Below are 16,921 nucleotides of genomic sequence, written 5' to 3'. Positions count from 1 at the left end.
TTCTCACACAGCGTCGCATCTCGGGGGGGGCTATTAAATAGCATGTCCAGTGCCCCGTTTGTAGTTCTTATATTATTATTATTATTATTATTGCTGTTGTTGTTACAACACTCACACACACACAGGGTCGAACACACACACACACAGAGTTATTCATTCTGGTATTTTTTGTTTTTTTTTTGTGTCATTTTCGTATTGCGTGCGTTAACTGAAACAACAACAACAACAACAACTAAACGCACAATAAACACCTCAGTCTTAGCCATAGTCGTCTTTTTGTCTCTGTCGCATTCTTCGTCTCTTTATTTTCATCTCTCTCTCCCTCTCGCTCTCTTGCTCTCTGCTGTGGCAGCTTCCGCCTCAGTTAAAAATAATGACAATTGAAACTTGGACACTCACGTAGTATTCATGAAAGGAAATCCAAAAGATTACATGCACTCATTATGCCAACCATTATCTATAACTTGAATTGTACGTTACAACCTCGTCTCTCGTCTCTCGACTCTTTGACACGAACGCAGGCTGCAAATACCGCTAGGCATACAAATATATATTTTATAGACAAATAGTTGGCAGAAATCTGTACTAGAATTTCATTAAAATGTTTTCATTTAAATTAACTTTTCGAATTTATTTATTTATATTTGAATTTAATTTTTGAATACTATTTATTTTCTTTACATGAAACCAAGTAAGAGAGGTATCTGCATAAAAGCAAAACAGTGCGGTATTATTCTTAAAATATTCCAAATTAATGTAGTACTAAAATATTCCAAAGCCTTTAATTTGTTTATTGATATTGTACTACATTTGAAATATATCATATAGTGCAGAATATACCAGAATGTCAGTCAAAGCAACTATACAAAAGAGAATAACTTTAACTTCATCAGTTTGTATCTGATCGCAACCGAACTTTCAAAAACTATAAAAACTATAGTTATTTTTGTATGTACCCAAAAAATGCCTTTAGCTTTAAAACTACTCTTGGAATTGTTTTTTATTAATTTCTTTTTTCTAAAGTCTCTGAGATCTAGGTGTTCATGCAGATAGACGGACAGACAGACAGACGGACATGCCTAGATATTCTTGGTTGTTGACGCTGATCAAGAATATATATACTTTATAGGGTCGGAGAATTCTCCATAAATTTCCTGGAGGCACAAAGTTATAATACTCTTCTACTTTTTGGGTAGCGAGTATAAAAATATCAATAAAAAATGTTGAATGTAGATTAATGCCTGTTATTGGCTTATAGTGTACACTGTATCATACAATCTTTTTCAATTTCACATTTCAAAACTATTTATTTTGTAAGATATATAATAAACAGAAACAGAGAAATTATCTATAAAGAAATTACAGCGTTTAATTAGTTGATGTAAATATTTGCGTTAAGAATGCTTAAAAAATTACTTCCAATTCAATGATTTTATATTAATATTAACTATGTTCGCATTTGCTTTCGTTATATACTAAATATTTGAAGGAATTTGAGCTTGAGTTGTTTAGTTATAATTTAAACTTATTTCCTTAGAAGTTGTTCTAATTTGTATTTGGTTTGCTGAGAAATGACATAATGATATACGAATTTATGCGTCTATATTCAGTTCAGCGCTAATTCAGTTGCAACTAGAACAATACGTAAATAGATCAACTGAAAGTGGAAAGTTAATTGAGTAGATGATTCAGCAGAAGTGCTCTAAATAAATTGTATTCAAATTCTAGACATAAACTTTACGTATTTATGCGCAAGTTCTGCCGCTGACTTTTTCTTTTTCTTTTTTTTTTAGTTATGTTTTTACTATATTCTCTTTGTGTGTGGCAGCTGACGCTGGCTGCTGCAGTTGTGTGTGTGTGTGTGTTGTTGGGGCCCTTTGGGGGGCAACAGGTAAATCGCTGGGGCCGCTCACAATGGGGTTTCTCAGTCAATTGGCAACCTTGTGCCGCTTGAGAATTGTTACAATCTTTGCCGCCTGGGGTGAGTATGCCAGAGAAGAGAGTGGAAGAAAGGGGGAAATGAGGAAGCGGCTGCAAAAATTTGTGCATAATTTGTAGGCCAGGAAAAGTAGCGCATAGCCAAAAGAGAGAAAGAGAGAGAGAGAGAGGTGACTGAGTTGGCGATTTAAATGCAGTAAAGTGATAATAACCTTGGCCAGAGTTGCAGTTGCGGGAAAAGATGTCAGTGGCATGTGGGAAAATGCTGAAAGCAGCGACATCAACTCTCTCTCTCTCACTCTCTGTCTCTGTCCCTTCGATGCGGCTAATTGCAGGCGCGGATTTTGCCATCGCTGTGGTGTCAATTAAATGCACTTAGTAGGTGCAACAACGACGACGCAGCAACGAGACTTTGTGCCACATGTGCGTCGCAGCTGCCACACATCATTGTGTGTTGTCTTCTCTGTTCTCTGTTTCTTGTCTGCTGTCTGTTGTCTGCATTGGCTTTGCCTCTCAAAGGTCAGTCAGCGAACAAGTGCAACAGCAACAGCAGCGACAGCAGCAGGAGGCATGCCGCACATTTCAGTTTTGCCACATTATGTTGTCTCTAGCGACAATTTGTAATGCGATTAATCCGCCTGATTAAGTTTGGCTTTATCTAAGCTGCGGCCGCATTGCAACCAAGGCCAGTTCAACGTTGCAAGCGGCACATTGTGAAGTGTTTCTATCTTTTAGGTTTGCTTGCATTTAAAACGTTTTTCAGCTGTGTTTGCTCCACTGTGCTGTGTCGATTCGTAACTAGTTCAAAAGGCTGGACAGCTGCTGTTGCTGTTGCTGAGAGTTGCAGCGCTTGCAGCAGCACGCACTCCCCTTTCCCTTCCCCTTCCCCATTCCCATTCCCTTTCCCAGTGTCTGTGTCTGTGAAATGTGCTGCATTTCCGGTGGCAGAGAGACTGAGTTACGCAGCCAGCAGCCAGCAGGGATTGTCTCGACAACCAAACAATATAAAGGCTGTGCGTGTTCTATGCGTATGCGTGTGCGGTTCATTCATCTCCAGAGAGAACACCGAGAGAGAAAAGGAGAAGACTGAGACGGAGACTGAGATGAGCCGGTGCCCAGTTGGACGTGTCTTTTGGCTTGCAATTGATTTCTTTGAATTTTTCGCTCGTTTGTTTTGTGCACATTTTATTTATCTAGTTTTGTGTGAAGTCATTTTGTACCTGCTTCTGCGTTCTGCGTTCCTCGCTCCTCGCTCCCCCGTGGCTTTAAAATATTTTTGTATCACTTGTCTTCTCTCTGCCGCTGACTTCAACTCTGTCTCTGTCTCAGTCGCTGCCTCTGCCTCGGACTTCCTGTGAAGCAACGTTGGCTGACGATGATGATGATGCCGCCGTCGCCGCTGTCAGATCCTGTGAAAATTACACACACTAAAGTGTAATTAACAAACAGAAATGAGGCTGCCGTTCGGGGATTAGACGTGCCAGCATCTTTAGCATCTCTGGCGTACTTGTATCTGTATCTCTAGCTCTGCATCTGTATTTGTATCTGTATCTGTATCTCAGCTATGTGGCTGTGGCATGTCATTCGCTCTTTCCCACACGACGGCAACAATCATAATTTGTTAGTTCTATAATTTGTGTACGAGCCGAGCCCAGTCAAGTCCTTAAGGGGGGCGTGGCACATATGCGTGCGACCTTGACACGGCAATTAACGCGTCACACACACACACACACACACCAGTTCTCAATCTCAGACCTAGTTTATTAACGAGTCGCCAGTTGCCAGTTTCTAGTTCCCGGCTCTCTACCTGACTTCACAGGCTCTCATTATAACAACACACGTCGGCCTCTACACAAATATAATAATAATAATAATGACCATCATAATAATAATACATAATAACTGCAGTGGCAAATCAAAGCACTTCAAGCCGACACAAAACCAACTCGTTAATTGTTCAAATGAACCCGCAGATTTTGCCATCTATTCAAAACTATCTGTAAAGTAAAATTGAAAAAAACTATGCAACTATGTAAACAAATTCTTGAAATCTTAAAATTTATTTCGAAAGATTTCCATTAAAAAAAAAGTGAATCATCAAACAGAAAAAAGTATTTCACTATGTAAAATTTTGCGTTCAATTAAAACTATCTCGAAACATATTTAGAAATTGTTAAGATTCAATTCGGAAATAGAAAATAACTATCTAACTTCGTATGTAAACGAATTCTTTAAATCTTAAAGTTTATTTGAAAGAGTTTCATTAAAAAAATAATATTCAAATAAAATAAGATATGTAAACTATGAAAACGAATTCTGCAAATGAAGATACAAATTTTGCCATCTATTAAAACTATCTGGAAACATATTTACAGATATTAATAAATGTGTAGTAAAAAGAAAAGACCTATGTAAACAATGTAAACAATTTCTTGAAATCTTAAAATTTATTAAGAAATGTTTACATTGAAGTTAACTGAATAATATAAAAGAAAAAAGCATTAAACTACTATAAAAATGAATTGTGAATGAAGAAATGAACTTTTGGCATTAAAGAAATCGTAGAAAAATCTTAATTAAATTAGAAACGTTTTTTTAATAAAGAAAATAAATGAAATAAAAGTGAAAATATTAATTTGAAAGTAACCTTTTAGTATTTATTCAATACTCAATCAATTCATTTGGGTGTTAATATTCTTTTCATTCACAAACAGTATTGAATTTGCAGTTAAAACAGTCAGCATAGGTCTGAGAAGGAGATCAACGATTCAACCACATTTTGCAGCCATAATCATATGCATTGCTCTGGCTGCAGATTAAATAGATTTATGTGGCAACAATTTTCAAACAAGTTCCAGAATATATCAATAGCAATAGTCGCATTCGTTTTTTGAATTCCAAAATGAATTTTGACCCCATATTTCGATTTGCATAAAGCAAAATACATTGAACCATTATATTGCTGGTGATATCAATAGAACTTTTGCACACGGTATTAGAGTCAACTCATAAATTTACCCATAGAAACAGAGAGAGAAAGGGTGAAAGAGAGATAAATAAAAGAGGGAGAGAGAGAACTGCATTCGCCTCTAATGGACACCGCATAAATATGCACAATAAATTAAATTTTTCGCTGCAATATTTGGTACTTCACATGGTAATCAAATATTTCACTGGATAATAAAACGCCCATGCATTCTGGTCAATTGATAATTACGGTGACCAAATAGCTGACCAAAAGTTGGCTACGCTTTAGTTACAGCTGCATAACCATATTTTTCAATTTTTAATTAATGCTAACTCTTTTGATAACATTTTGTAGTTTAAAGTATTTTGTAATATGCATTTTTGTTGTAATATTTTTTTGTGCTGTATTAGAGAGCATCTAAAACCCGTTTTTCTTTATTTATTTATTTTAAGAGCACAATATTCTTATATCAACTGAGCTGCAGAAAGTGTGCAGCCTGCTCATATGATCAAGGTCAATATTATCCTATTACCTGAGCAGAAAATATCAAGTCAATGAATGCCTTTCCTTACAACTTTCACTTCTCACATGCCACACATCTAAGCCTCAATAAGTAGGGGAATTTTTGAATAAATTGATACCTAATATGAGATGTGCTGGAATATGTTTTTAACATAATATTCAAAAATATTGAAAATTGTATCGAAGATATGCTTAACTGTTAACTTTATTTCTATTCTCTATTTTGGAAACAAGTCTCGTTTAAGCATTTTGTTTTATCTATCGATCCATTCATTTTTGGTGCACTCAATAATGCATTAAAGCAGCCCAGGGTGTTGTGCGGTCGAGCACACTCGTCTCGTGTCTATTGGAGCGATCATTTTTCGTAGCAACATTCAATCAGTTTCGCATTACTCCGACGACGATTCGGTTACCTGTCGCCGTCGTCGGCGTCGGCGTCACGTGCGCTGCAATTAGTTGGCGGCTGGACGGACAAAGTTAAGGACACGGCGTTGGCGACAGGTCAACGAGGGAGTGAGAGCAGGTGATAGAGGGAGAAGGAGAGGGAGTGAGAGAGCGCGAGTGCGCGACAGACAACCATTTGCAATGCTTCAATGGGCAGCCCGACAAGTGCAGAGGGTCGCCGTCGTTCATGTTATTGCTGTTGTTGTTTTGCATAATTTGTGCTTATCACACCAGATACACACTCACACTCACACATAAAAAGGGACGCCTACAACTGCTTGCATACGAAAAAAAATGAAATTAGTAAGAAAGTTACACAAAAGTTATGACTGCAATAGACCCTTTCCTTTTTATAGAATTGTACGCATTAAATGCACTTATGCAACTCTAATATTTATTTTCTTTATTAAAATACTAAATTTGAGCTTTGTTAGAGCATTATTTATTAAAAAAAAAAAAAAACAAAAATGGTTAGCTTTATTATTAACTGTAATAGACCCTTTAATTTTTACATATGCACTGAATTGGTGCATTGGAGTGTAGCATTGAATACACCTAATTCTTATATGTTTAATAATAATAATATTGAGTTATAATACAATGTTGCAGTTATTTAAAAATTTGTTGTGTAATTATGAAATTAATTAGCATAAGGTTTGGCTGAAACAAACTGTCCTCTTTTTATTGAAGTGTAGCATTAAATTTACATATTTATATTAATTACTCAATTTTCTTGAATTTAATTTTTTTTATTAAATTTAATAACTAGTAATTAAGCCAAAACTGACATTTTATATTAAATGTATACTGAAAACCAAAAATTGAAGCAATATGCCTTAAGGACCCTTTTTTGAAAAGTAAAGGGTCTAGGGGAAGGAAAAAAAAAAAGTAAAAACGTTCGAACTTCGAAGTGATTTCAGCGACAACTTTCGCTTAACGCTGACTCAGTGTCTCCAGTTGTGACTACGATATCCGTTTATACATATGTGTATATTTTTGTGGGTATTCGTGATTTCATTGCTCGGTATTTTTGGCATTTGGCATTTGGTGTGTGCTCCCTTTCAGCCTGCTCGATAGTATTTGGTATTCGGGGTGCATAGTCGGTTTAGTCGCGTGCTCCGTCGCGTTTTCTTTTTGTATTTTTTGTTCATGTTTTGTTTTGCCTCGCAGGTGCACTGATTACGCGCGCCCGGCTGACTCATATACACATCGAGTAGTGTATACTCTCGTATCCACCCCGATTCCTGAGCATTCCTTGGCCAGGTGCCCTTCCAGACCATCAACAGACCCGGTTACGGTCCGGAGCATTTGTCAACGTCATGTGTGCGGTGTGGGCGGCTCTCAACTCTCAACTCTCGACTCTCAACGCTCAACGCTCGACACTCGACTCGGGCGTCTCTGCGTTTCTAAGGATTTCTTTTCTTTCTTTTCGATTCTATTTTGTTGCTGCCCCCCAAACTCTGTTTGTGTTTGTTTTGTGTTGCGCTTGCTGCCTTTTTCTGCATCATTCGCTTCCGGTGGCCGACGACGACAACGGTGACGGCGACGTCAACGTGACTCACTTATGACCCAGCCAACGACGACGACGACGACGTCGACGGCTTCAGCTTCAAATGGGGGAAACCCTTTTACGGTTCTTTTCTTTTCTCTACTTTTGACTATTTTTAGTTGAGCATGTTTGAGGCGTTTGGACGGGGTTGCTGCTCTATAATGCCAAATGCTAATTGGCCACGCCCACACTGTGAAACGACGACGACGATGTCGCCCTCTCTTCTTGCATCCTACATCCCACATCCTTCATCCCACATCCTTCATCCTACATCCTACTACTTTCCCATTTCCCTTCTCTTACCTGGAAGCAAGAAACGGTGCTCAGCAGCAGCAGTCTGGGCCGTCAGGCACTTGAAAGTTCGAGCACATGTCACATGGGTTGTTGCACCCCATCCACAACAAGCGACAAGCCCAAACGCAAATGACACTGCGCTGCCCAAGTGGAGTCAAGAAGCTTGTAGATTAGACAAGCGAGATTAGCCACATGAATTCTTAAACTCTTTACTACAAATAACTAACTTATTGCATACATTTTTTTTTTAGCAATTAATTGATGTATACTGTTATCAAATATATTAAGTACAAAGAAAAAAAAGAATTTTATTACTGCAAGTGCATTTCAAACATCTAAAATAACATATTATTATATATTATATTATCATTATATTTATATTATATTATCATATAATAATTATTCATACAATGAGTCTTTTATTAAAAAAAATCCTTCACGACGTTTAGGTTGTTTAGTAATTATATTATAATAATTTAAGTTTTCATTATATAAATATAACTTGAAATGTTGGAAATAATATTAATTAACTCTTATTAAAGAAATTCTAATTGTTTTTAATGCTTAAAATAATTTAAGTTCACATAAATTCTATATTCTTTTCTACATAAAAATTCGTATTCTATACATATACATATCGAAAAAATTAATTTAAATTGTTTAATGATCAAATTCATTTTACGGGACGAAAATTTTAAACGTTTGTGCAAAAGTAAATTAAAGTTCTAAATATAATATTTAAAACTAAAATCAAAAACAATCTATTTTGTAGTTAATTTACGAATGAAAACATAACAGCAAAAAAATGCTTTAAATATAGTTTTATTCACTTTCGCTAAAGAAATTCCTATAACATACATTTCTAATCATAGTAACGAGAGATTACAGTAAAATAAAGCAAAGAACTGCATTTCATCCGAAGTTAATGAAAGAAAAATGTTAGAAGTCTAAGTTATTTAAAGATTAAAATATAAAAAAAGAAACTAATGCATTTCGTTCAAAATTAATAAAAGAAAAATTTCTTAAATCTAAGTTATGTAAAGGCTAAAATGATTTTAGACAATATTTTCAGCTGTAGGAATTAAATATAATTTGTATTTTTGAATAACTTTAATAATATTTTACAACTTCAGTATAATATAAAATAAAAATATTTTGGATTTTTATTAATTTTGAGGAGATCTACCATTTGATATTTCTATTTTGAGGAGATTTTATTATTTATAGTAAAACTGCATTTATTTTTAGCTCGATCTTGCTCATCTCATTGCAATAAGAAATTGTATTGATTACTTCAATAAAATAATAATAATTTATAGTATGTATTTTAGATGCTAAATTATGATCCATTCCCCTATGAATTGATTTAATTTGCTCTTTCAAAAACAGCGTAGATTTCTCGATCAATTTTTTTTAAAATTTTGATTTCAAATAAAAAGCTCACTAAACAGTGTAATATTAATCAATACTTGATTAGCTGCAAAGCATAATTAGATGGCAAAAATTTGGTGTGTGTGTGTGTGTGTTTGACTGTAGGAGAGTGTAATCAGCGAAGCTTGAGGAAAAGAAAAGTCAGGGGTGGTCAGGGCAGAACAGGGCAGGGCAGGGCATGGCTGTGGAGCAGGTTTGTTAGCCGTGAGTCGTGGAGGATGTTGCAAGGATGTGGCTGCCACAGTCACTGTGCTGTGCTGTGCTGGCTCCGCTTTGGAGCTGAACACTCTCAGAAAAATGCAAAGCACGCTTGATTTAGCGTCATTAAAGGGGTCGCTTGCAGTGGGCGTGTGGGCAGGGCGGAGGAGGCGAAGCGAATTGCTCTAGACAGGCTGTTAGCTGTCGGCTTGTCGGCGGTGGAGGCTCTGTATGTGTGTGTGTGTTTGTGTGTGTGGCGGTGGCACGCCTTCACAATCTATACATACACAAACAGACACATATTTGCCTGGCGGTGGCATTTTAATTGGCAGCCAGAATGATGACAACAGCAGCAACAGCAACAACAACAACAACCGCAACGACAACGCCATCAGCCTCAACGTCAGCTTCGGTTTCAGAGCTTCAGCGACAGCGACAGCTTCAGCGGCGTCAGCATTCTATTTGGGCCAAAGACGGAAGCATATCCTTGTCGCATGTCTCTGCTCATAATAGGCGCATACCGTTGCATGCATCCTGGCTGCAGACTCCTTGCAACTCCTTCTCCTTCTCCTTCTGCTGCTATAGCTGACTCTGTAGTACGGGCCGTAGTATTTACCGCAGGCTCCCGGCGCAATGAATGAAATGTGAGTTCATTCATAAAGTAAATCAGAGTTGAGGCAAGAATCCAGTTGCAAGAGAGAGATAAGTTCTCAATGAAATGGATTAGTCAGCACAACAGCCACAGCAACAGCAACAGCAACTGGAACACAAAAGCCCAGCCAAGCAGGAAGTTGTTGTTGGGCATCAAGCAGGACTCAGAATTCAGGACTTGGCACGCATTACTTGTAAGAGTTGAGCTGGGAGGAGCGGAAGATCTTTCTCTCTCTCTCTCTCTCTCTCTCTCTATCTCTCTGAATTCACGACTCATTAGCGTTGGCTGGCCAAGGTGCTAGACGAAGTTGTCACTCATTCTGGTGTACTGAGGGTGTTGTGTGCTTGTCGCTTTGTTTGTCTGCTTCATCTACGACAACAGCAGCAACAACAGCAACAGCAGCCAGCAACAACATTAAATTCATTCTATTTGCCAGCAGCATTTGTATGCAGAGATGTGAAAGAAATGAAGAGGAGAGTAGAGTAGAGGAGAGCAGTGAAAAAATATATATAAAAATGTTGTACACTCTATTGACAGTTCACTGCACGACACTTGACTGTTTGAGTTGGCATTCAAAACAACACCAACACGCACACACACACACAGCTGCTGAGAGCAACACTTTTAAGCAAACAAAAAAACACAAACACAAACGTAAACACAAACATTGGCTCCAACGGACACAGCGCATACTTTCTTCAGCCGCAGTCAACGTGCGGAGCGACTGCAAGAGGCTTGAGTTGCAGTTGCAGTTACTGTTGCAAGTTGCAAGCAACCAGCAGCCAGCAGCCAACAACAGTAGCAGCAGCAGCAGCAGCCAGCGACAACACGTCGCTTTCAACAATGCAAGTTAATTAAAGCGCAATTAAACAGAGTCCACGTCAAAGCAATGAGCTCAGCTGTACTCGTAAATTCATGCACTGAGCGAAAAGTCGAGGGCACAACACGAAAAAAACAATTCGTAATTAATAAGTAATAAATAAATGTGTTAAGTACGGTGAACAAAAATTGTCACCAACTTAAAAAAAAAATTATGACACTATTTTAAATTAATGACTCAAAATTAATTAAAGAAGTAGAAAAATTATTAAAAATTTTTAAAGAAAAAAAAACAAAAATTATAATGAATATTTATAAACAAACATGAAATAAAAAGGAAAAAAAAAGGGAACACTTTTTAATATTATCGAATGGACATTAAGAATGAGATTGGCATTTTAACTAATTTTAAAAATTCAAAAATCGTTTAAGAAAACTATTCGAGATTTTGTGGAATTAGATGGGTGTATGATTTTAGGGTCTGTATATAGCCTTTATTATATCTACACATGTGATCGTTCATATCGGTCATATATACACATATCGGTCAAAGGAAAACAATGCTTTAAGATACCATGCTTTAAAATTCCACATACACCAAAGATTACAAAAGAATTTCGGTATTATTCTTAAAATATATCTAAATAATATTCCAAAAATATTAAAATATACCGAAGTCTATATATGGTATATTAATATGCTATCACTATAAAAATGTAGCGTAGAATACAATATATGCTAGATTATCAGCCAAATCAGCTGTGATCCAATTGAATTGTTTGTCAACTAAAAGGATCTGTTAAAGATCTCCTAAGATTTTTAACAATTAAAAATTGGAAATATAACTGTTTATGATAGTAAATAATAATGATATAAAAATAAGGGACAGACTAACATGCCGTAATTTCAAAGCTTTCAAAGATTTCAAGGGTTCTTATTTATGGGAGTAATTAATATAAATCCTTCATAGTACTACCAAGATTAACACTTGCGATTAATAGGGCAAATGGTATATTAGTTAAGAACACAATGTAAATCAATTACAGTTCTATATTTTTATATGCATATTCCTTTTTATAGTGCTAAGACACAAATTAATCTACGAACAACGCAGTAATAAAATGGGTAAATCAGTTACTATTCAATAGTCAACAACAAATAATTCAATGAATACTTAAAATAATACTCAAAACCATATTAATAACAGTAATAAATACACATTAATAAAGTGCTTACAATACTTACTGCAAATCGTATTAGCTGTGTTCACAAACACAGTAAATCACTTTCAATTTTATAGTCATACTACAGACTATTAATATAGTACTCAATGAAAATCTTATAACAATAAAAACGCCGATGGTTATGACACGCTTAACGTCAATATGAAAGCTCATTTTATTCTACACAGATGCTAATGCTAATCCCATTGCAAATAAAAAAAAGAATCAATGCCAGAGCACTTGCAATGATCTTGAAATGGTAACGATACAAGAATGGTATTCATTGACTTCTCTCTCTCTCTCTGGGGGCGATTAGTCTTGATCACTTTTAGCACCTGGCTCCCAGAAAAGGAATTTATGAGTCGCGCACTCGCAGCTGATCGAGTTGCGCGTTGCAAGTTGTAAGTTGTGCGTTGCAAGTGGCGAATGAGATTAGCATATTAGGCATACAACTCTCCACAGTCTGTGATTGCAAACTGGGCATCTGGAGTCAAACATTAGCAGCAATTTATCAAATGGCAGCCAACTGACTCTGCGATGGGGCTGCGATGGGGCTTCGCTGGCGTGCCGCAGATTGTTGGCCACGTTTTCCAGCTGGCAGCCAAAGACAAGTTGAAGCTGCCGATGCTGTGCTGTTGACCACAGCATTTGACCAGTGAGAGAGAGAGAGCAAGAAGCGGGAGATTTCTGGCTCAAGTTTTCTGCATAGTCGGGCAATAGTTTGCATGCAAAAAACTTTTTCAGCTGCTTGTAATTATTTATAGCACCTCGAAGAGGAAGCCTCTGCCCTCTGCCTCCCTCTGCATTCTATAATTGTTAAGAGTTGCTTTGATTTTGTTGCCAGCACAACAAAACAAAAAAAATTGCTTGCATATAAATGTGGCAAGACCAATGTTGTGCATTCTGCGGCAGGGCTCGAGAGGAGGCAGCTTGGTCGGTCAGCCAACAACAAACAAAAGTTTTTCGACAAAAACTTTGCACAACAGAATGCGAAACAAACACAACATAAAAATAAAAGCAAAGAGCAAAGAATACCAAAAAAAAAACACAAAAAAACGCAGCCGGAAATAAATTCTAATCTTTTCGGAAGACGCTTTTCTTTCTACTTTTGCTGCCTATAAAAAGGGGGGGAGGTGGTTGTTGCAGGAGGCAGGACAGGTGCATGCGTCATCCGTTGAAAGGTTAAAGTATGCGCCACAAAGTTGTAAATAATTTCGGGTTTGGCTTTTGGCTCAACTAAAACTTGCCCAGCAACCTGAGCAAATATCAAACGTGCATCGAAGATGTGGACACAACAACAACAAAAAAACTCAGCTTTTTTGGGGAGTGGAAGCAGCCATGCCACATGCCACGCCTCCAGCCTCCCCCCGCAGCCACTGTGGCAATTAGTGGCTTTGACTTGTATCTGACTCTCAGCCTCAGACTCTCAGACTCTCAGTCTCTCTTCTCCCATTTGCCTCTGCCCCTTGCATCTGCATGTTGTAACTATAGCTAGAACACTGTTTGCTGTATTTAGCTCGAACTCAAAGCTGGAAGCTGGATTTTAGCTGCATGCGGCTTTTAGCTGTAGCTGTAGTTGTAGTTGTAGTTGTAGTTGTAGTTGTAGCTGTAGCTGTAGGTGGTGTGCCTTGACAGGAGGCGCACAAAAATTAGTGGGCCAATCTGCTGTTGCAAAGCCGAAATGCAAGCGAAGCCTCAGAGACCGCAGAACAGAAATTGAGGTTGGGTTGGTCGCTCGTTCGTTCGTTCGTTCGCTCGCTTGGACGTGGCGCCGCAACGTGCCACACCGTGCCGCGCACCGTGGCAGTTGCAACTCTGCCAGAGCCGTAAACCAGTTTTGGCGCCAAAAGCCGACAAACTTTCAATTTCGAAACGCCGCAGTCAACGAGCAAAAAGGTTAAATGTGACTCTAGCAGGCGACCAGCAACAGCAGCAGCAGCAGCAACAGCAGCAACAACCACAACAAGAACAAAGCAGAAAGCGACAGTGAAGTGTGCTCGACTGTGAGATACCTGCTATCCAATCTAAATAAACATTGCAGTATTATTCTTAAAATATACCTTAAAAATATATGGAGAAAGTACTTAAATATACCAAAGACTATATTTGGTATATGTATAAAAAACTATCAAGATACCATAGAGACCAACATAATTTCGGAATTATTCTCAAAATATACCAAAGTAATATAATAATAATATACCGAAATTATTTAGTATATTAATATACTATAACATTCAACAGATACAATAGAGTAAAGAATGATTGCGATATTATTTCAAAAATATACCAAACTAATATGCCAAACAAATACTAACATATACTGAAGGCTTTATAAGGTTTATTAATATACTATAACATTCAAAAAGGTACCAGAGAATAATACATAATTGCGGTATTATTCCTAAAATATACCAAAATAATATACCGAAATTATTTAGTATATTAATATACTATAACATTCAACAGATACAATAGAGTAAAGAATGATTGCGATATTATTCCAAAAATATACCAAACTAATATACCAAACAAATACTAACATACACTGAAGGCGCTATATGGTATATTAATATACTATAACATTCAGAAATGTACCAGAGAATAATACATAATTGCGGTATTATTCTTAAAATATGCCAATTTAATATACAAAAATACTAGCATATACCGAAAGACATATGTGGTATACGATTATAATCAAAATATAACAACAACAAGTACATCATAATTGTGGTAATGTTCTAAAAATATACCAAGTTAACATACCAAAAAATCTGGCATATACCGAAGGCTACATTTGGTATATCAATATACTGTTACAATCAAAAAATAACAAAGATAAGAATATTTGCCAGATTGTCAGACAAAGTAGGACGGACAAGCCTAAATCATTTCAGCTTTTCACGCTGATCAAGCATATCTACATTCGAATTTATATATGTATATATATATGTATATATAATGGGTCGAAGATGCATCCCTCTCTGCCTATTACATACATTTCCTACCGGCACAAAGATATAATACCCTTCTACCTTATGGGTAGAGGATATAACAACAGCGGCAGCAGCAGCCACAACAACTACAAACTGCATCAGCAGCAGCAACAGCAGCAGCAGCTACAGTTACAGACTCGTTCAACTGCAGCTTGAGACAATGGGGCAAGGCATTTGCCAAGCTAATGCGAGGCAGGCCAAGAGGGGGGAGTGAAGAGGGGAGGCAACTCAGTTGGTTGGGGTTTGGCAGGCCTGACAAGCCACTGATAAGCCCGCGTGTGCGAAAATTCGAAATAGGTTTTTGGGTTCGGCTTCTCTCTTTTTTTTTTTTTTTTTTTTGTGGCTGCGTTTTCGGTTTCAACTGCCCCTCCTCTACTTCTGTTTCTTCTACTTCTTCTACTACTTCTCGCTGTCGCTTTCTGTTTGCGGTCGGTCTTCTGATAAAAATTTTCATTTTTTTCCAAGTATTTTTTTTCTTTCTGTTTTTGGTTTTCTCATTTTTGCATAAGCATAACAAATGATGTAAGCGTAAAGCACAAGACAGGCAGCGCCCGCCATGAGATAAGACTCTGGTTTTGTGCAGCAACAGCAGCAGGAGCGTCAAGGTGGAAGACAAATTGTCTGCACAACCAATTGATGTGGCAGATACCATAAAGGCAGTCAACAGTCAGTAGTCTATAGCCAACCCACAAAAAATAAAACAAAAAAAAAAAATTAAATGTATAATTCACATTTGCAGAAATCAAGCAAAACAAATCCTTCAAAAAATTTCGGCTGCTTTCATAATCATAACTTACAATTCTGTGCGATGAACATTGTCCAAGTTACGATGTTGAAATCTGTAAATAAATAAAGTAATTTTTATAATTTTTTATATAAAAATATAAATAATAATATAATTGTAATTACGATTCAATACTTTAACAAAAGGTCTCAAGTGTATAAAGCATGAAAACAAAGGAATAATTAAAATGTTCAAGTACTTAAAACTATAATATATTATTAAAAGAATAATGAAAGTTTTCTTATATTGAAATACTAAAATAAACAGTTCAAGTATTTCAAACAACTAACAATTTCAAGAGAACTTATATTTAAGCATTGAATGTTTACAACTATAAATTTAATAGAATAATTATACTGTTTCTTTACTTAAATATTTTTAAAAAGAGTTCAAGCATTAAAAACAAAAAGCATTAACAGTTAAATTGTTCTAATATTTATAATAAGTATTATAAACTAGAAACAAAAACAAATTAAGTTCAAGTATAACTATAAATTCAGTAAGTAAAAAACGTTCAAGTATTTAAATTCAGGAATTGAAAGAACAATTTACTTATTTTTTATTTAAATACTTAAATAAAATGCTCAAGAATAATATAAACTTATATTAAAAAGAGGACAAGTATTGAAAACTAGAAAGAAATTAAGTTCTTCCCTTTTTTAAAACTTTACTCAAGAGTGAAAATTCAAACAAGAATTGTTCCTTAAATACTTCAAGAAAATATTTACCGAACCTGGCATTAAAGTATAAGACTAATTTAACTTTTCTTATAAAAAATTATTTTTTAATAAAGAGTTCATGCATGAAAAATTATGTATTAAAATAACAATTTACTTTTTCCTTTAAAATCAAGTACGAAAAACTCTTTAATTGTTAAGCTTAGAGATTTGATGAAGTCGAATGAATTGAATTATATATTTGAAATTATTTAATAAACTCAAATAAAGTCGAATGAATGCATTAGGAGATGTTTAAGATAAAAACAATAAAATTGACTAAATATTTGCTCAAAGATTTGATTAAGATTGATTAATTTCGATTTAAAGTTATTTAATAAATACAAATAAAGGTTTATGCATTATTCAATTTAAAAATGTTAA

General features: G+C 36.0%; 1 protein-coding gene across 3 annotated transcripts in view; it reads right to left on the bottom strand.

Moving 5' to 3' along the window:
- Window positions 1-16,921, bottom strand: part of LOC117571310 (irregular chiasm C-roughest protein) — a 254,399-nt gene that overhangs the window by 49,941 nt on the left and 187,537 nt on the right. The window contains exon 2 of one of the 3 annotated variants that reach the window (XM_034253396.2): window positions 15,835-15,876. The exons of the other annotated variants lie outside the window; for them this stretch is intronic. The gene's annotated coding sequence lies outside the window, so the exon portion shown is untranslated. The remainder of the gene's footprint in view (window positions 1-15,834; window positions 15,877-16,921) is intronic. 3 annotated transcript variants of the gene reach the window in all.

Source organism: Drosophila albomicans, chromosome X (assembly GCF_009650485.2).
Source record: "Drosophila albomicans strain 15112-1751.03 chromosome X, ASM965048v2, whole genome shotgun sequence".
Taxonomy (NCBI): Eukaryota; Metazoa; Arthropoda; class Insecta; order Diptera; family Drosophilidae; genus Drosophila; species Drosophila albomicans.
This window is presented reverse-complemented; position numbering and strand designations above follow the sequence as displayed.